Source organism: Vanessa atalanta, chromosome Z (genome assembly GCF_905147765.1).
Source record: "Vanessa atalanta chromosome Z, ilVanAtal1.2, whole genome shotgun sequence".
NCBI classification, from domain to species: domain Eukaryota; kingdom Metazoa; phylum Arthropoda; class Insecta; order Lepidoptera; family Nymphalidae; genus Vanessa; species Vanessa atalanta.
Genome location: NC_061902.1, coordinates 9,719,053 through 9,740,381, shown reverse-complemented (window position 1 = coordinate 9,740,381; position 21,329 = coordinate 9,719,053). Strand labels below are relative to the sequence as shown.

The following is a 21,329-nucleotide window of genomic DNA, read 5'->3' as shown; positions in this document are numbered from 1 at the left end:
ATTCAAAAATTATCTTAAGAACCGAAACATTCAATTAATATTTACTGCGGTAGATGCACCGTTCTCAAATGGTTTAAACGAAAGGCTAAATCAGACTATTGTAAACAAAATAAGATGCAAAATGAATGAATCAAAAGGAAAAAGAAATTGGTCAAAAATAGCTGAAGAATGTAGAAACAGATATAATGAAACAGACCATTCTGTAACAGGATTTTCTCCTAAATATTTGTTATCTGGGGAATCTACAGACTTGTTACCACATGAATTAAAAGAAAAACAGTTATTAACAAAAAGTTTGGAAGAAGACAGGAAAATAGCACTCCAAAGGTCAATAAAATCGCATGACTATAATAAAACTTTATTTGCCAAGAATAGATTACAATATGATTTTAAAAAAGGAGATATGGTATATGTTGACTATGGGAACAAATTAAACAAAAAAAAGATGGATGAAATTAGAATTGGCCCATTTGAAATAGAAGAAAAAATATCGGATTCAGTTTTTAAAATAAATACTGGTCGTGGAACAAGATCAACTGGACTATATCATGTCACAAAGCTTATCCCTATGCATACTGATTTTTAGTTTTCACAGCTAAATATTACTTAAGAGGAAATATCAATTTTCTCATTTATATTTCGAAGGGGGGAGATGTAAGCTTTGTGATTACATTCGAGTGTTAGTTAGCAGTTGAGTCGAAGGAGGCCGTCTCAGTAAAAAACCATATAATATTTTTTAATGACATAAGAAGTGTCAATTAATTTAAAATATTCATTTTAAACTTAGTGATAAACGTTTTTTTTTATTAATTAGTATTTTAGTTCAGTTAAGAGTGGAAAGGACAACTCCAGTTCTCTTTAAGGAAGAAATAAAGCATGAACATTGCAATTGTCGATTCTCTATTTTTTAGGTTTGTATTATAGTTAGCCATTTGTATTGTAAAATTTATTTGTTATTAACAAAATTAAACTCTATTTTTTAGATGAATCAAATTGTTTAATGCTTGAAAAACCCATGACCTTATATATATATATCGCTATATATCTGGATTTTAAAAAAGCGTTCGACTTAGTCCACCACGACATTCTTTTAACCAAATTGGAATGTATGGGTATTCATGGTTCCTTGTTACGTTGGTGTGAGGCATAATTAAAGAATCGATCCCAATTAGTTGCCATTAATGGTTTTAAATCTTTTGAATGTAAAATACCCTCTGGTGTACCGCAAGGGTCACACTTAGGACCTTTGTTTTTCCTTGTTTTCATTAATGATGTTGGAAAAGTACTTAAATCTAAATATCAAATATTCGCAGATGATTTAAAAATATACAGGGAAATTCATTAGATTCATATATACAGGGAAATTCAATATCACTAGAGGATATCGAAATCCTACAAAGTGACATCGACAACTTTGTTTGTTGGTGTCTTGCAAATCGTATGACTCTAAATAAGGATAAATGTGTTCATATTAAATTTAGTAGAAAATGAAAGCCACTAAAACACACTTACTACATCGACGGTACGCCTCTTACGGAATCAACGAATGTTAGGGATCTCGGGGTGATAATAGAAAACACCTTAAGCTTTAGAGGTCATATTGATTCCATCATATCAAAAGCCTCGCAAGTATCTGGTCTGGTGTTAAGATTAATGAAAATCTTTAAGGATCCAAGCTTGACAATATTGGTATACAATAGTATAATAAGGAGTATCCTAGAATATTGTTCAGTTGCTTGGAATCCTGGATATGAGGTGCACTCAGATAGAATAGAACGTGTACAAAAACGTTTTCTATATTACTTAGCGTACACAGATCTAAATGCTAAAAATTTTAATTCCTACGACGCACGCCTAATTAATTATAAAGTGCAAACTCTTAAATAGAGAAGAGAAGCTGCCGACTTTCTTTTTTTATACAAATTATTGCATGGATATATTGATGCACCTGATCTACTTGCTAAGATTAGTTTTTACATTCCGCCGCAAGGTAGCCGTTTACAAAATCGTAAAATATTTAGCCTGCCTGATGTCAAAACAAATCTTGGCCAACATTCGCCATTTTTTTTTAATTTAGGATTAGTATTAGAAAAACCTTATACTTGGCAGAACAAGGCAATCAAATAATATACTATAGAATGTTTGGTTTTTTTAGTACTCGTTATAATAATTACAGTATTTTTGTTGTATTTGCAAATATATTATAATAAGCTAACCGTTAATTAAAATTTGTTCATCATCAATAAATTAGCAAGAGACATTTATAAACAAATATCCATACGCTGGTTTTTCTCCGAAGGGTTAAACTCAGGTATAATGTTTTTGCTATCTCTATTCGAAATTTGTGTGCTATGGCTCGGCTGTGACGGAAAGATATCTTTAATAGACTTAATTATTTGAGCTACGTCTTTAGAAAAAAGGATGGCTATGTGACCTTTTAGAAACACGCTTCTGTTCTTTCCTCAGCGCCTCTTCGCGATCCTGCAACCACCGACAGTAACTGCGGCTGCGTCCACTGGAGTCGCGATCACGCCCGAGTGTGAGGCTGCGGCTGGAGCGCCATCGGCCGCGTCGGGGTGTTTCTGGCCTCCGTCCAACATCGTTTGATTCTATCATCTGAAACTCGTAGCCGGAAATTGTGTGCATTAGATATAAAATCGGGCAACGTGATTTTTTTTAAAAAGACGAAATCCCTAATTTCTTGAAAACTATGCGTCCTAAGCAAAAAATAACGAAATTTTGATTCCCCTTATAAACACCCAGACGCAATAATCAGAATATCCATTATATACTTAGTAGTTTTTTTATTTTATTTTTTTTACTTTCAATTTAAAGTTTTCTTAGTTTATACGATAAAACTATTTAAAATTACATAGGAAGTATAACATCAGATTGAACTTCGAAGGTTAGTGGCGTTTCGTGAATATCATGCGTTCAATGTAGGTAGTCTATTTAACAATACGGTTTCAACATTTTCTGCTTTAGCGTTAGGTTCGGATTTAAATGAGGGGTAAGCCAGGGTAAAGGGTAATTAATTGTATTTTTTATTAAAATGTTGACAAAATACGTATAATGTCGCTGTGGTAGTTATTTGTTACTCTATTTTAGTTCTGTTTAATTCTCATGTCGATAACTCGATCGCGCTATGCAATTAATTAAAACATTCCTTCGACTTAACTTAATAAAAAAAATCTAAAACTGATTGAGTTAAATTTCAGAAATTAAAATATTGTGAGCTAATAAGTATTTATTCATGATGTATAGTTTTAATACCTATTTGAATAACTTGGAACGATTCACTTAAAATTAAATTAGTGACATATTTTTTATTTTTATGCCAGCTTAAATATTCGGAAACAATTGTACTTATGTGTAAAGCAACGCTGTATTTGAAATAATAACCATTTCGCGTATGTCATTATTCTTTTTTTTACATTACATTAACAGCCTGTAAATTTCCCACTGCTGGGCTAAGGCCTCCTCTCCTTTTGAGGAAAAGGTTTGGAGCATATTCTTAACCTTATATTTTTGCTCCATACGCATTGAAGGACATTAATGGTTAAATGTACTATATCTGTCCGTTTCCTTTTATTTTTAAATTTTTGTCTCACCTTACTGTTGGAGTTACCTGCCGTGCAATGTGGGTACGTAAGATCAAAACGCATCAACGATCCCAGTCAGCCACGCGCCGAAGCTGCTGGTGAGGTCGCCGCTGCCGTCGAGTTACTGACACTGCTGACGAGGCGCCGCCGCTGGCGAAGGGGCCCAACGCTGTCGATGTGGTGCTGTCAAGGCACTGATACTATGGATGAGGTACCGACGTTGTTGACATGGCAGTAGCGAGGTCATGCCAAGGCGATCGGTTCACTTCGAGACGTTCAGCAAGCCGAATTTTCCAGCGACAAGCGAGCCGAGCATCCGACGCGTCGCTACCCTCATTTAAACAACAAAAGAACAACTGGTAAGAACGTTCTGTATTATTCTAAGTAACTGTATACACTGCATTTTTAAATGTAGTGGGAAACCAAGGATGATCTCGTACAGCTTCATATGTTCAACTGCCGCGTGCTCCACGGTCCGGTGTCGCCTCTAGAAGATCAACAGGCCCAATTCTCCAGTGACAGGGAAGCCGAGCATCCGGAAAAAAAATGAAAAAAAAATGCTTTAAAATAGATAGAAATATTTTATGCTTTTTATTATAAATACACTACTTATAAACATTGGTCGTGCTAATTGATTTCCTATTTGAAAATTACTTGCTACTACAGTACTTGCTTACGCCAGTGGCGAAACCGACAAGATACTGATAAAATATGGAATGGTTTTCAGATTTAGTCAATAGTGTTCGCCCAGGGGTCGATATTTGGGAAAACAAATGTGTTTGGATTATCCATTTTTTAAATTTATAACCCTAAAGCACTTTTAATAGCTATTATAATAATAAAAAGAAAATCAAGTGTTCAAACTTTATTGTTTTGTTTTGACAATTGATTTTGTATTCATTTAAGTTTGTCAAAACGAGAAAAAAAAACTGCCTTCCCAATTTATTAAAATGTGAATCATAAATAAGAAGCATTAAAATAATTTGACTTTGCTGCCCATCGAATTTAGTGGATCTGCTTTCAGTCAGCGATGGTTCATTTCGTCGGTGGATGGAATAGGGTGCATAATATAACATAGAAACTGGTTATAACTCAACTTTAAAGCTTTCCACTGAAAAAATCAAGAATGATCTAATTTACTAATTATTTTTTCTTTATTTAGTCCTTATTTAAACTACGTTTTCATAAGTAACAATTACAAATCGAAAAAAAATCACAATCATATTTCCGACAGGAACAGTTTACGCAAATAATATGAAGGTTTTGTCTCACGCTCCTCACTCAGCGATGTTCAGGGGTGATGCTTATTGCTCAATCTGCTCGACAACCTGCTGCTCAACAATCAGCCGCCCGGCAAGCAGCTGCTCGACAATCAGCTAATATACCTTTACTTGTCGAAACGTAGAAAACGTCGTTTTCCCCTTCAACTGAAATTGTTAGGCAAAATAATTTTAATATGTTGTAAAACTAAATTTTTCATCTATAATATATGTAGTTATAAATTCGTTACTATTATTAACTTTTATAGTAACATTTTTGACAAATATAAAACTATATCTCGAGTTTTAATTCGATTATACCATGCAAAATAAAAATAACACCAAACTATAATCGGTGTCTTACTAAATAGTTTTACCACTTGTTTGATCAATTCCAAATAAATCATATTATATGAAATCATTATTATGATATCAATAAATGTACACTTACGATTTTTAAGATATTGAGGATGATAATATGTCATTAATTTCGTTCAAGATTAATACTACTGAAATGAATGTTGTTACGTTAGTATCAAAACAAGCTCTAGAATATCTGGACCGGCCGGTCCAGTGTAAGCGAGAAAAAGATATGTTTGCGCATGCGAAACGTTTTTCAATCAATACATTGCATCCATATATTACGAAAGCCAAATTGAAAATTAAACAATTAGTCCAGTTTTTATATACGAAAAAAGGCCGAATTAACCGCAAAGGTTGATTTGTAGATATATTGTAGAGAGAGCTTAGAAAAGCTTTACCTGAAATTGTCGACCTGGATTTCCTATACGCGCTCTCGACCATCTTGAAAAATAGGATATGGTAGAATTTCGTATTTTTGCAACAACTGGACTGGATACTTTTTTTGTTTCATTTACGCACTACAATTTAATTCTTATAAAAAAATGAAAAAAGTTTATTTTTTCGTTTTTCTTGTGATATTGTTACTGGGATTATTTCAGTTATAGTACTGTATATTTTCAAAGATATGAGACGTATCTCTAGAGATATTGTAACTGATTAATATTATACGGGAGAATGAATTATTATTATTTTAATATACTTATATATAAATCATTATTATTTTGTAATCCTGTCGCAGCGCTACCAATGGGTTCAATATTAGCCGCTCGTGGACCCAATTAAGCACATATTAAAATTTAATCAAAATTGGTTTGGGGAGTTTACTTACATACATATATACATACATACATACATACATACATACACAATTCATTAGATTACATGGTAAATGAATACATATACACGGAATAATAAAGAATAGTAACAGGAATGACGAATTACAGAATAAAACTTTTTTATTAGGCCGCATGGCCGTTGTGCACTTGAATTGGTATGAGAAACAGTGATTAATTGCTATGATAATCCAGGGTTTAACACATTGGTAACAGATTTCAGCTAAGACTGATTGACCATTTATGGGACTTTATCCCTTATTTTTATAATTATGTTGTGGCATCGGCTACTATATAAACACTAAAGCTGTGAAACTCTGTGAAAAAAAGACTTATTGATAAGCTAAGCGTCGATTTAAATACCGTAGTTATTACTTTGTTATCCACTGGACTACGGTCTAGTTTATAGTAATAAGACTTTTAGTCTTTTATAAGTTTTAGCTACGGCTGTGATACATGGTGGACTATAGTTCCACCTTATATATTATGTTCCCAACTGTTGGGACACTATAAAATGGATCCCATGCTCGAGGAAGGTTCAACGACCTATTGTTGGAATCTACAGCTGATGGCGGGTGCGGAGCCAATTCAGTATCCTCCCCATTTTATATTTTTCAAAATCAGTTAAATATATAAAGATGGGAAGGAGCGACATTCTTCAGCTCGTAAGAGGTGTTAAAGGAAATGGGAACAATATCTCATACATCCGATTATTATTATTCAAATTAATTAAACAAAATATTTATATTAAAACGTAATCATAAGTCAAACCAATAATTAAATATTAAAAATATATAGTTAAAATTATATTTTAACAAAGGTAGGTAGGGAATAGTCACTATATCAATAATTTTTGTGTTGTAGCTAAATACAGAAGTCTGAAGTCAAGAAGTCAGAATCTTTATTCATTAAAAAAAGAGATTGAACAGAGCAGTTTTGTTTTATAATTGGTTTGTACAAATTAATCTTATTTCAATCAATTGGGTGTAGTACTGTACTCCTCGCTAGGTTATTAAATAATCTCTAATAAGGAGTAACAGGTCCCGTTCCGTTCTTGATTGTTTCTTAATCATTGTGTACAACATGTGAAGACGTTATTAAGATTTACAAAAATTATACAATATTATATTCCATAGTTATTTTTCAAATGTGTGTGTGTTCGTGTGGGTGTGTGTGTGTGTTTATGTGATTGGGTGCATGTGTGGGTGTTTTTTCCTTTAATACTACTTGGATAGGTATTGCTCAGTTTCGTTATAACTCTTGTGTGAAAAAATGTACGTACACTTTGCTTGCAATTATGGTGGGATAAGTCATATATTAAGCAATCCTTTCTGATCTTTATAACATGAATATTGTAAAGGGATGGACCTAGGTAGTGGAAAAATGTTTTACTAAAGGTAGTACGTCCTCGTGGAACTACACAGACCTTGTCCTTTCGCCGTATGTTTATTTTTTTGTAGTGGGTTTGGCGGTGCTGTAATAGAATTGTCTGCAGTATAAAATTCTTCCGTACATTAAGGACGTTGCATTTATTATATAGATGTATGGTTGGGAAGGTGAGTGGACGGAAGGTAGCCACTTTTAATATTGGCTTTATGCGCAATTTCCAGTGGCTTTAGGATAGTTTCTGGAGTCCCTGGAGACTCCAGAAACTGTGGACTTGCACTTGCATTACTGCAATATACAATAATAGATTGACATAGAGCAAAATAGACACTTCTAATAATGGATTGATTTGTAATAGTTCTTAGGGTTTTAAATATATATCGGAGCGTGGTTACTTTAGTTGTTGATTTGGATAGTTAATGAATCGAATAGTTGGCAATAATGTTTGATGGCTGATTTACTTATAAGAGCGGGTCACCCCGAATGGAGTTGTAAGTGTCATGGCAACGCGAGTCGTAATGTTTTGACAAGCTTCTCGAATGCGATGGTTGCTTGCAAACTCTTAATCGAGATGAATTATTAATCCTTTGATATTATTGTGGTGTACGATTATTGAATCAATGAATACAGTGATTAGACGATATTAAATACGTTTTATTTTGTGAATATCTCCATCGCACGCCCACATAGTCTTACAAATGTCGGATCAATCCCCGAACCCAACTGTTCGGCATCCTGCTTCTCCGATATATATATATTAATTTACGAAGTCAGCTTGTATTTAGGTTGATATGTTCATTGAAATTGAGATTTTATCTATGATTATGCCCAGGTACATTGTACAATCCGCTGATGTTAAATTAGGACATTGACAAATTGATTGTGTTTGTATATTGCATTAGTGAGCTTAGAGGGTTATAGGTAGATTGGGTTGGAATGCAGAAGTGATCGAATTAGTAATTAAATTAGTTTTTGAGGTATTAAGAGTAAGCGTGTGAGCGTGAAGACAGTTTACGATTACATTTAATCCAATTTGTGCCATATGCTCAAGTTCAAACCACAACACAGGAAAAACAGCAGTCTCAAAGCAAAAGTTAAATATATGACACAAAATAGGAGCTAGGATGGTTGAGTCTTTCCTTAGAAACGAGGATGATATGCCATCCCAACCAGTAGCAGTATTAGAACGTACGGAATTAAATCAATTATGTTTTAATTATTAATTATGTTTGTCTACTTGTACAAGATCAACATAATTATACATATCTATAAGACACAAGAGAAATATCTTTTAAGGAAATTCTAGTTTTATGTAGCACATTAAAGTATTTTCCAGGTCTCAGAGCCAAAAACGGCCAAGAAATGTAATTACTAATGGTCCTTAAATTTTAATCATTTTAATTTTAAGTAATTAAAGTGGAAATACATAGAGGATGAAAAAAATCAGCTTCACTAATTTTTGACCATTGGTGTGTCGCCCACCAGCAGTGCGATCGGATCGTTTAAAAGTTCATCTGACGTGTACTCTACTATAATTTTATCATAAATATGCTCATTACAAGAAATAAATGACGCGAGAGAGTTATTAAAGATAGATAACAGCTGAGGTGAAAGAACGTTACCTGCCTCCACGCCAGATGTGGTTAGGTTAGGAAGCTGTTTCCTCATTAACATATAACAAATAACACGTTCAAGAACATTAGATAAAATATAAAAGATAAATAAAATGCGGAATAGTAATATATAATAATAATAATATAGATATATAATAATATAGACTAACAAAGGAAGAAAAATCGATGCAGCTTTATATGAGCCCGGGAATAATCTAGGGCTCATCTAAATATAGACACTGATATGTTTACGCATGCCCAGCATTGCATAAATCGTTACCTCGAAAATTTTATACAATTTTACAGTCAACAGATGTTTTAGATGGCTTAAACTATATGAAAATTATATTTCTTACAGTGTCTATTGTGGTTTTGACCGCTTATCATTAGTTGGCCAAGTACCATAACAAGACAACCTACCTAAGTCATACATCTTTCATTATGATGTTCAGCGCCGAATACAAAAAACAAAGTATATGAGAAACATGTGATTATCAACACATCAATTCAAATAAAGTCATCTATTTGTCACTCATTTTGTTATTAGTCGGAGGTATTATTATTATTAATTGATTACAAGCCATAATTGCGCATGTCAGTCTAACCCAGTGACGCAGTTATGAGTAAATAGCGTTTAACTGGTCACGCCCATAAGAATAAAAAATATCCATATGGGCGTTACTATCGTCATATTATATCGTAAAAAAATGTTCTTTTCATTTTATAAACATATATTATTTTTATTTTTTATAAATATCATTTTAAATTACTTGCAAATATACACTTTTTTTTGTTACTTCGAATTAGTATTTAATTGGAGGATCACGTTTATAGTAGCGAGTGATGGCCAGGGCACCAAATCAGAGGAAATTAGCTTCATTCATTGTAGTATTTTATTATTATTGGATGATTGATTTTATATTTTTGTTAATAATGGATGTGGACGGTCTTCGATACTGAATAGATATAAAAATATTTACCAAAAGGTTAACAGTGAAAAGTCAATGAAAAGCTGACAAATAATTATGCATGTTGATTATTTATTATAATGTTATTCCTAATCTTAATAACCATTAAGAAACAGTGAACAGCTGCGGGCGTACCGATTTTAAATGTCAATGTAAAAATAGCATACACAGAATTTGTTAGTACTCTGGAAAATTATACGCCCTGCCCTTCCCGAATGACCTCTCCCAGATTTAAAATAAATCAATATTCCCCCCTATCCCCCTCCTTCATCTAGTGCACCGAGATATTTTAGTTAGTTACACGTCGATTGGTTGTTTTCTTTAATCAGCTCATATCACGTCGCGTACCACCCCAAATTGGCGAGAGTGAGACAAACTTATGTGCAATTACTTAGAAAGTTCGAGTGTATCCTACAACTGCAGTATTGATTTTAGCGTCCTATTAACATTAAATCTCCCTATTTTTGTATGGGTATGGGAAAGGGTTTCGTTGCCACCACACTCCACCGGTCTCCATTGGATGTTGCATACCTGATACACCTACGCAGAACGAACAAAATTATATGTACTGATTTATGTCGGCACTAAAGAACAAAGGAACCTTATAATTTTTATTATGAATATTTTTTAAGCAGTATTTCTTATTAAAATAAAGCATGATATAAATAAAGTAATAATTTGACAAACATATGTAAACAATAGAGTTCGCGAAATGCAATAGATACCGCAATATCAAACGAAATTGATCATTAATATTTCTCATTTATACTTAACAAAACCAGTGAAGAATAAAATCGGAAAAGTGGTTTCTGGGAAAATAATCAGATTGACACAACTTGCACGATAAGAGGACTGATGTAGCAGAGAGCTGGTAGGACTGATGTAGCAGCGAGCTGGTCACGTATATCGTATTTCTGAGGGCCATTCTAGCAGACAAGTCCTAGAGCAGAGATCGACAAATGCAGCCTAGATTGCCGTATAATCAGGTGATCCAATACTGAGAAGAAGGTTATGGCACTGGACTTGATTCGGAAAGCATAGAACTCGTATTACAACTGGCTAATAATTGAAACATAAAATAGTAGAATTGCTATTTTTGGCATTGCTGACGCAATTGTTATACATGAAACGCATGGCATAATTTTTTTTTTTAAATCTGTGTATTAAGATTTTCTCAAGTTGAAGAAAAATATCTTTGTCTCTATTTATTTGTATTGTATAGCTGAGATTACCCAAAGAAAAAATGTTTGCTGAAAAATGTTTCCTTTTTATGCAAAAATAATATACAATGTATTAATACGAGAGCTACAAATAGTCATTGGAATGCTCTAATTATATATAAAAAAAAAATCAAAATATTAAAGTTACTTGATTGAAGAATTCCTTTAGAAGAATTTTTAAACTTTAATTGCAATTAAAAAAATACTTTTATTAAAATTATATTTTTTTTTTCTGGTTCGGTAGATTCTTCCAAGAGGAACCGCCCAGTGAGTCATTATTTTCATAAGTGATTATTTTTAATCAATCAAGAATATGTTGATGTAGCGATCACATATGTATATAATTATATACAATGTAAATCCTGGTTGAATGAATCAACGAATAGTAACTCCCAGCTCTTTTATAATCTATACTAATATTTAAAATGAAAATGAAACTCTGTGTCTGTGACCTCTTTGCGCTTAAACAGCTAAACCGATTTAGATGAAATTTAGTATGAAGATAGCTTGAGTCCAAGGGAAGGACCAAGGCTACTTTTTTAATTTACCCCTCGAGGATTATAATGATAACACGTTGTGAGCTGCATGTAAAGCTTCACAAGTAAAGCTGTAGATTCAACTTGCAGTACTGTCCTATATAGTTTAATTGGTATATTTATAAAAAAAATATTAAGAATAGTCAACATCAAATTATAATTATAAAGGGTTTTTTATTGTGCATATTTTATTATATTTCACCATTTTTAGTGAATATTTGCATGCATATTTTGGCATTTTGATAGCGCATATAATCCGAAGTCTAGTAATGATGTATACGCAGCAAATAATACAATATTATAAGCATAGCTTGGAAGATCATTTATGTATACCAAAAGTAAAAAAGGTCAAAAGATGTATACCTGTGGAACGCCTATTTTTGACACAGACTCGCTAGGCTTTATCTCGATTATAAAACATAAAAAGGTATTGTAAATGGTAGAAGATTTATATTAGTTAGAGAATGGGTACAAAGAATTAGTAACTTTTTGAATAATTGCAAGAAGTCGCTAATACAAATAGTAGCAAATATTTATCGGATATTTATCTGAAGTTTTCTGAATGCACTAATGTTATTACATTTTTGTCGATGATATTATGTATTTCTTTTGTTTTTGTTTCTTACGTAACAAATTAAACATTGCAATAATACGTTTCAAAATGAGCGAGCTTACATTTGGCGCATATGAGATGATAATATAATGTTGTCTTAGATTTTCGCGATTATTACACATTGAAATAAAACTAGTTTTTAACGGATTTAATCGCGTATATTAATTATTTTATTTTAACATCCCGACGTTTCGAGCACTTTGCACAAATCCAACAGACTGCAAGACCTAAAGATACAGTTAGTGCCTTCTGCGTGCAACCGGAATGCTACTCTAGATATCAATTAAGAAATCGTTGGCGGTAGTTGTAAATAATATTCTTTTGTAATTCGAACAGACAAATGTCACCTTAGTCTGCCCGTGACCACGAACACTGCAAAGTGCTCGAAACGTCGGGATGTTAAAATAAAATAATTAATATACGAGATGATAATAATTATGATCTAACATCTCATCTCTGTAATATGTAACATTAAGGAAAATGGGCTGGTGAACTCTGTCACCGCGTACGTTCATTGGTCAAATGAAAAAGCGCTTCCCCGGCTTCCTTTTTGTCATGTTAACTATAACTGTTGAGGTTCTGGTTCTGTGGTTTCGGACTATGAACCTAAACTAGCGAGAGGTGGGTTCGCAATAAATGTATCGATATATATTTATAGTACTTTTTATGTTTATTTTGTTTGATACATAGGTTGCGAATAGGATGAAGAGAAGTCCATACAACGAAACGCTGACTGGACCAGCGTCCATCGTCGAGACCTGACGAAGGCCGCGAGGACGCTGCTATGTCAGGAGAGGCCGTGTTAATAAGTTTGCGGACCGGTAAATGGGCCACCTGATGTAAAGTGGTCACCACCGCCTATAGACACTGGCATTGCCAGATATATTAACCATACCTTACATCACCAATTCGTCACTAACCTTGGGAACTAAGATATAATGTCCCTTGTGTCTTTAATTACAATGGCGCAAACGGGAACTTGGGAACAAACATGATAAAGTATTGTTTGCTTATGATACCTCTTTAGTTTTTAAAATTAATAGAAAACAGGTACAGTATGACGATGTAAATAATGCTATCTCTGATATAGTATCTAATCTAGACACTGGCTTAGCGTAAATAATCTTAGGCTAAATAATAAAAAAAACAAAAATGGTAAAATTTTGTACACCAAATGTGAAAAATATAAAAGCTGATGTACTTATCATGGATCTAGTTGAATCAGCTAAATTTCTTTGCCTTACTGTTTATGCCAAATTGCAATGAGTTCCCCATCTTAACGGATTGGCGAGTAGACTGAGTTCTGCGGCATTTGCGATGTTTATACGGCGCGTTTAGTATATTTCAGTTACTTTCGCAGTATAATAATCTTACGGTATGCTTTGCTTCTGCTTCTTTGTTTATAAATTTAAAGAAATCAAGATATTAACTGTTGCTTCTCAGTATACATTCTGTAATGTTATGTATGTACGGAAAAATATTAATGATTTTTTGAGAAAATTTTATAGCAAAAAATTCATAGCATTGGTCCAAGGAATAAACAAAAATTTGTTACTCCTGTTACTCGACTGCATAGAGTAAGTAACTCTTTTGTGGGGAAATGTATAAAGTTCTACAACACGATCCCAGAAAACGTTCAAAATGCATCTGTTGTAAATTTAAAAAAAATGTTAGGAGCGCTTGTTTGAGAAAGGTTATTATTATTATACAATTAATGAGTTTATGATTGATAGCACACATTGGAAATGAAACGATCGCCTCCTGGCTATTTCTATTCATATTCAATGTATAATATATAATATAATAAATTTGACAAAAAAAGACCTGCTCAGTTTCTTTCTTCGGTTCCTCTCAGGTCAGGATATTTTCTTTTCCGAACCGTTGATAGTGTTTAATTTTAATAATAAGAAGTAAGTGTAATGCTTCCATATTAAATAAAGGAATTTGAGTTTGAGTTTCATTTTGCTAATTGGCGTAGAATACCTAATGAGTGGGTGGTACCTAACAAGACGGGCTTGCACAAAACCCAACCACCTGTTAAACACAATCGTCCCTTTTACTCTAAATCACACCAACATATTGCAAGAAAGCGAAACGAAAGTTATTGCACATTAATAAAGTTAAAATAACTAACGTTTTGTAATAGATCTGCAAACTTTTCAATATTTTGTCAACGAAAACTAAATTCACATATGTATGGGAAAGAGACACGTGTGATGACATCATCACATACATTTCTAAATTATAGTGTGAAATAGTTATGTAAGATTGAGGTTAGCGCAGTATCGACTAAAAATAAAATATACCATTATATTGTGTAATAGTATTCATTGTTCGATAATTTTATTTCGATTTTTAACTTGTTTTACTCAAGTACTATATTTATTTATTTTCATTAGGACAACCAACAGTAGACACATCAAAATAAAAAATAAAAATTACGTCTCAAAATGATCTAGGCAAAAGTTCTACTACTTACAGGTTCATCATGCACTATCTTATCGCACAATATGTATTAAAAATATAAATTAATTATAAGCAATAATTAGAGATAGGAAGTATAATACATTTTTTAAAATATTATGTAATTAATAAAACCAATAAGATATACCATAAAATAAGAAATCAGCACAAAAAAAATTCTTTATTTTTCGATTGAACTGAGGGCGACTATCGTGATATACGTCTAAATCTTTTACTTGATTACTGACTGTGGTGATATATAACAATGATATGATGGATTTTTTTCCTAATTGCGTTCTATATAATCTGGTAGAAAATAAATGATATATTATACAAATATTACGGGAATTAATGTGAGTGACGTTTAAGTAGAATCTTGATAAAAGTTCTATTTGAAATATTTCATCTTCAATTATGATTAAGTATAAAATTAGTAGTATAGTACTAAGTAAAGCAATATAAATTAGCGAATATAGCAATCAATTAGCGTATATGATTTTACCCTAACTATAATTCACAATTACATATTTTTGATTACTTTTGTTTTGAATTATCACAATCTAAAATCAAGTAATAAATGTATTTTTATATATTAAAGATCATATTAATTTTTAAGCGATTTTTTAATTATATTGTTATATAAAAATTATAATTTATAATACGTAGCACATAATCTTCTAAGTAACTTTTCAATTTATAAGGATTTTAAACAAAAAGCTGTAGTTGCAAAATATCAATATAGTTAGAAAATACCTAACAATATATTACTAACTCGTCGCTCGTTAGTCACCACGAATAGACGTGTGTCGATTCATATTAAGAATATACTCATTAGTGCCGTTTAAAAATGACTCTTAATGTAATAACCAATTGAATTTGAAGTGAAATTTCTTTATTGCTTTTATTAAATCGTTTTTCTTTTGTATATTACCCAACATAAACAGTGAAACGCGCACCTTTGTGTAGTACCTCACCCCCGTGGAAGCAAGACAATTGCTGTTTTGTAGTTCTTTTACTTACCGACTCCGCCGTAAGGCGTATAACTCAACTTTGTCAGTAATAACAGCTTGCCTATTTCGCAGACTTTAATTTGTTTGGACTTGTAGTTGTACTTTGTTGTTATCATGAGTGTAAGACGACCGTCGCCACGTTCGACAGTTGAAGCTTCTGGATACAGCGGTGGCTCACATCCAGACTTATCTAAACTAAGTTTAGTGGCTGCAATTGATCCACAGATCATTTTCAGAAAAAGAAAACAAACCACAAATGAAACCTGTGGATGTAACAATGAAATCAAAGAAATTCGGTCAGAGTTGATGCGTATCGGCTTATTATTGGAAAAGTATGTTGGATCTAACGAGCAAATATTGAATAAAATGCAGGAAAGTGTAAAAGAGGTCCAAACACAATTAACCATGCTGAAGTCTTCTAATGGACAAAATTTGAACATGATCCGTGAAAATGTTTCACAAATTAACAAAATAAAAGTATCTACAAATAACATTACAGACGAACAAAAAGATATAAAGATAATCGAGAAACCCATAGAAAAACAAAGCACTCAGGACGATAATAGAATTGAAACTCTTGAATCTACATCCATCCAATCTACTGGCATCCTTAAAAACACACCTCAATCTTCAACCTCCAAATTGAAGCAACAGGTATGCATGAATGAAAATATATGCAAAGAATTGCACGGATGCAATAACAGGGCAAATAATATCATATTTGCGGGCTTATTGGAGCAAAACTACCGAGGTGCTAACGAAAGACTAGTGAAAGATGAAGCTGATATATTAAGTATTACTTCTTTGGTCAGTAAAAACATTCCGAAACCCATTAGAGTCTACAGAATCGGTCAATACACGCCAGGAAAGAACCGCCAAATCAAGGCATGCTATAGTTCATCAGAATACGTGAAACTACTTCTACGCAACCATGATAAGCTACCCCTAAATATAAAAATATTTTCTGATCAATCTCCAACACAGCAAAAGAGCTTAAAAATCCTAAGATATCAGCTAAAGCAATTAAGAAAGTAAGCTCACCGTCAAATATAGGAAATACCCCTACCCTACAATAAATATTCTTGAGTTCATTAACACAATTGCTTGATCATTATTAAATCTTTCAAACTAGTAAGTCACACAAAAAAAGTCTCCCAAGGGAGTCTCAGAAAATAATCGCAAAGACTTAAAACATAGTAACACCAATTATTATGGATAAAACTGATCAAGAGCATATTTTTTCCTTATGAGTATTAGTATTATTAGCTGTTGTATAAAACGCCGCAGATACTAATTTTTCCCTAACTTTCAACTTCAAAAAATAAGAAGGCTATCTATTTACTTTTATATTTATTAACTTATCTTATGCTTTACAACAAAATTTTCAAAGACTTATGCATTATCTACTGTATATACTCTAAATATTTAAAAAGATCCAACTTAATAATGGTATCTATAGGGTTAGGTGGAATTTACAGTAAAAAAATAATTGCAGGAACTCTAAGTAACAGTTTTATTAAACTACTAGTCAATAGAGAATTTTTCTTTTCTGGGGATTTCTATTACACCGATTCATAATTCCGGACCAAGTACAGAGCCAAAAAATTAGTGACCCATATATCTGTATTGCCTGTATTACCCAAGATACTGAAAAAAATCTTACGTAAGAGATAAGAAAAATACTTTGACACTAACAACTCATTTTATGGCGTTTTGGATTGTGAGAAAAAACATTTTTGCAGCAAAAATGGATTGGATTCAATTATTGTTGTTATTAACTAAATTTAAATAATTATAATATACACGGTAAAAAAATTTTTTCATAGTCTTATATATATATAGTCTAACTAACACCTGTCTTAGAACATGTGCCTTAGAATTATTTAAATCTTATTTAAAAAAAAGAACTTTAATTTTAAGAATTAAAATAAATTATTATAGAAGTAACGTAGTAGGTGAGGAACATACTTATTTACGGAGTCCCACAAGGCTCTATTATAGGCCCGTTGCTCTTTCTATTATATAATTACATTAAAATTCATGAACTCGCACTAATTAGAACACGCATATCTATTCTATTTAGATTAATCGATACATGATGCGACAACACAAGCTTAACACGATCTTAGCATGTATTTATGGTTTAAGTCTAAATTTTTAATTATCAACATCTAGAAGAAATGTTTTTTTTATTGAAAGCCCAAAATATAACTATTCTTTCACACGAAACACCTAAATTCTACCATATAGAAGTATATGGACTCTAAACAATTATAGAAAAATATACTAGCTCATCGATTATTAGAAGTAAGTTTTCGTCCCTATTTGACTCACTATATAACTTTTAAATGATGTAGATACTTCGTCAAATACAATACATTAATTAAAAACTTTTGATTTTTAAATTCATTATATTTGGATTAAAGTTTTAAAAACTAAATTAAAATACGGTTTCATCCAGCTACCCAAAATAATAAGAATAAAAAGAAATTAATAGTCTTTTTCAATACCCGTGTCTAACATTAAATACTTAGTAAAATTTGTAAAGAAACTAAATTAATTAATATACCTAAATAGGTCTTTATTGGTATGTAAATTTTTTTCCTAATTTTGGTGGCTAATTTCATACTTGAACTAGTATACTATCCATCGGGTATTAGCTAGAGATAAAATATATATCTCCGATAGTTTGCGACACGTTTGTCTAATAAAAAAATCGTACGACTTTTTATTTGTTGATTTCGGTATGATAAAATTCTAAATACTTAGAACAATAGCGGATGTTTAGTAGTTCACCTTGAGAAAATGGCTCTTTAATGATGAAAGTGAAAAGTTTAAGCTACTTCTTGAGTTGCGCAGCCACTGAGATTAAGCCTGCAATGATATTAACTCACTCAACCTTTAAACCAAAATACGGCTACACAAAGTATTACTGATTTGTGCTAGAATAAAAGATGAGGGGTTGGTTGTACCTGCACAAATCCCTACCACTAATAAAATTGAAGTGAAATTTCATAAGGTAATTTTTTTTCATATAAGTGGGGTCTTAATAACATACAAAGCGTAAAAATAAGTAACTAGTTGAACCCACGGCTTTGAACACGCTAAATTTACAAACAAAGTACACAAACCTCGACGACGATTTTATCCCCTTGAAGGGTGACTTGAAAAGCTAGTGGCATAAATTTAAACTTACTTTGTACTAAGTTTCATCAAAGTCTGTTTTGTGACTCAGTCGTGAAAGCATGACAGACAAATAAAGTTACCTGGGTAATTATAACATTAGTAGTGTAATTAGTAGTGTACTACAAATTAATCTGTCAGCGGTAAGTAAAGCATTAAATCATCTTCTAGTTAACCTAATTGGTCCAAAATGCAAAAACATTATATCAGTTAACGAAAAATGAATATTCCCTACTTAAGAAATTATTGATTCCCCATACAAACTTTCAACTCCCTATTCATAATTATATCGTTTTATTTCAGTGATTAATTCTAACGGCCTTTAGCGGGAATCAAACTAATTACATAAAATCAAAATCAAAAATTAAAAATCATATACATACTTTATTTAAGTATTCTTTTATAAGCACTTTAGAATCGTCATTTAACAAACTATATTAAGTGAAGGTACCACCTGGTTGGGATGTAGATTCTACCGAGAAGAACCTGCAAGAAACTCAGTAGTTACTCTTTTTCAACATGTTAGCTAACAATCAATGTTTTTCAACAATTATATATGTATGTAATATCCTGCCTGGAAGTCAACAAGTATTAACTCCACGCTTTTTTATCATCTGTATAATCTTGTATTGAATAATATGCCTTCTTTACCAATGTATTTTTTACAAATTATTTGAATTTATGAAACGGCAATTTTAAAAATGTCTGTCATCAAATAAGTCATAATAAATTTCATCCAAATCGGTTCAGCGGCTTAAGCGTGAAGAGGACAGAAGGAGGACTGAACAGACTGAATTACTGTCACATTTATAATATTAGAAGTGAACTATAGATAGTTTAATTAGTCGAGATGTTACATTGTAAAAACAGACAAGACTAGATGTATTATTATATAAATTCAAATGAAATTTACAATATTCTTTTAACATTTAAAATGTGTTAAATTTAATATTCGAACATGTCTAATGTTGCTTAGAGTTAATAAATTTATTTATTGTAAATTAATTAAGTTATTAAGTAACTCTAATAAATAAACGTTATAAAAATACTCATTTCAATACCACGTCATGTAATATCCATACTGAAAAATATACGACTGAAAGTTTGTATATATATCACAACAGAACCACGAGGATTTGTAAAAATGTTGATATAAAATCTTTTAATATTTTGACTTAAGATATTTTTTAGAACCAAATATATTAATTATTTAAATATCTCTAGGCGGACAGGCAAATGGGCCACCTGATTTTGAAGTCATCATCACCCATAAACAAGGGTGGTGTAAGAAATATTAACCATTCTTTACATCGCCAATGCGCCACCAACCTTCATAGTACCAAAATAAGATGGTATGTCTCTTGTAGCAACACAGTAACACAGACACACTCATCCTCCAAACCGAAAAACAACAGACGGGTTTGTACAAAACGCTACCATTAACTATTTAGCTATTATGCTATTATTGTTGTTTTAATTAAGAACTTAGAATCATGTAATGGAAGTAAAATACTATCGACAAAGGAAACTAATCTTTCCAAATTCTTAAAGAGCATATCTACATAACGTTAGGAATACACACTGATTTAAACTGATTTATGTCGTCTAAATGAGATCATGAAAACGCATAATAGAGATGCTGTAAGCTGGTGTAGCATAGAAGGTCATTTAATGCCTGTTTAAAAAAGTATTTCTTTTGTAAGACGGCATTTTTTCAAAAAGAAAAAAGTTCGTTCAATTTCCAGATACTTTTTAAGCAAAATCTTGCTTCAATAATTTGTAAGTGATTCTTTACTACATTTAATGATCAGTTTAATCTAACAGTAATATTGTTGAGGTGATCAGATGGATATATGTCATTATATTACAACAAGGATAATCGAGGAAGGTTATATCATTAACCTTGCTCGATTGGGCGTTACCGATGAATATTTCGCCCAGACGTCGCACCACCTGAGCGCTGTGTTTACAAAAAGTGTCCCAACTCTCTTCAGCACAATATTTCGTCTAGCACTCGTCATTTATTCTGTATCTTATTTGTGATTATATTAGTTCATTAATTTAGCTGAGGTCAATAAAATAATATTGTGGTAGATAGCTTAGGAGCAAAAACAGAAAAATTACGAACAGAGAGTTGCTTCTTTATCAGTATTACTTCTTTCGAGAAGGAGAGGAAAAGTTATATTTTCTTTTTCTTAATTTGTTTCGATAACGATAACCGGAAAAAAAGGTTTTAATGCAACTAAAATTAGCTTATTTTCACTTCAATTAGATCAGCAA

The 21,329-nt window shown here is 32.0% G+C and overlaps 1 long non-coding RNA gene across 2 annotated transcripts; it reads right to left on the bottom strand.

The window, feature by feature from the left end:
• Window positions 1-2,197: 2,197 nt before the first annotated feature.
• LOC125076290 lies at window positions 2,198-4,178 on the bottom strand. 2 transcript variants are annotated; one of them, XR_007120308.1, is made up of 3 exons: window positions 4,043-4,178; window positions 3,629-3,929; window positions 2,198-2,622 (listed from the first exon to the last, which is right to left on the bottom strand). It is a non-coding gene; the product is annotated as an uncharacterized LOC125076290 (long non-coding RNA). The 2 variants fall into 2 exon arrangements; XR_007120309.1 differs by having other exon boundaries at window positions 2,198-2,616.
• Between the last annotated feature and the right edge of the window lie 17,151 nt (window positions 4,179-21,329).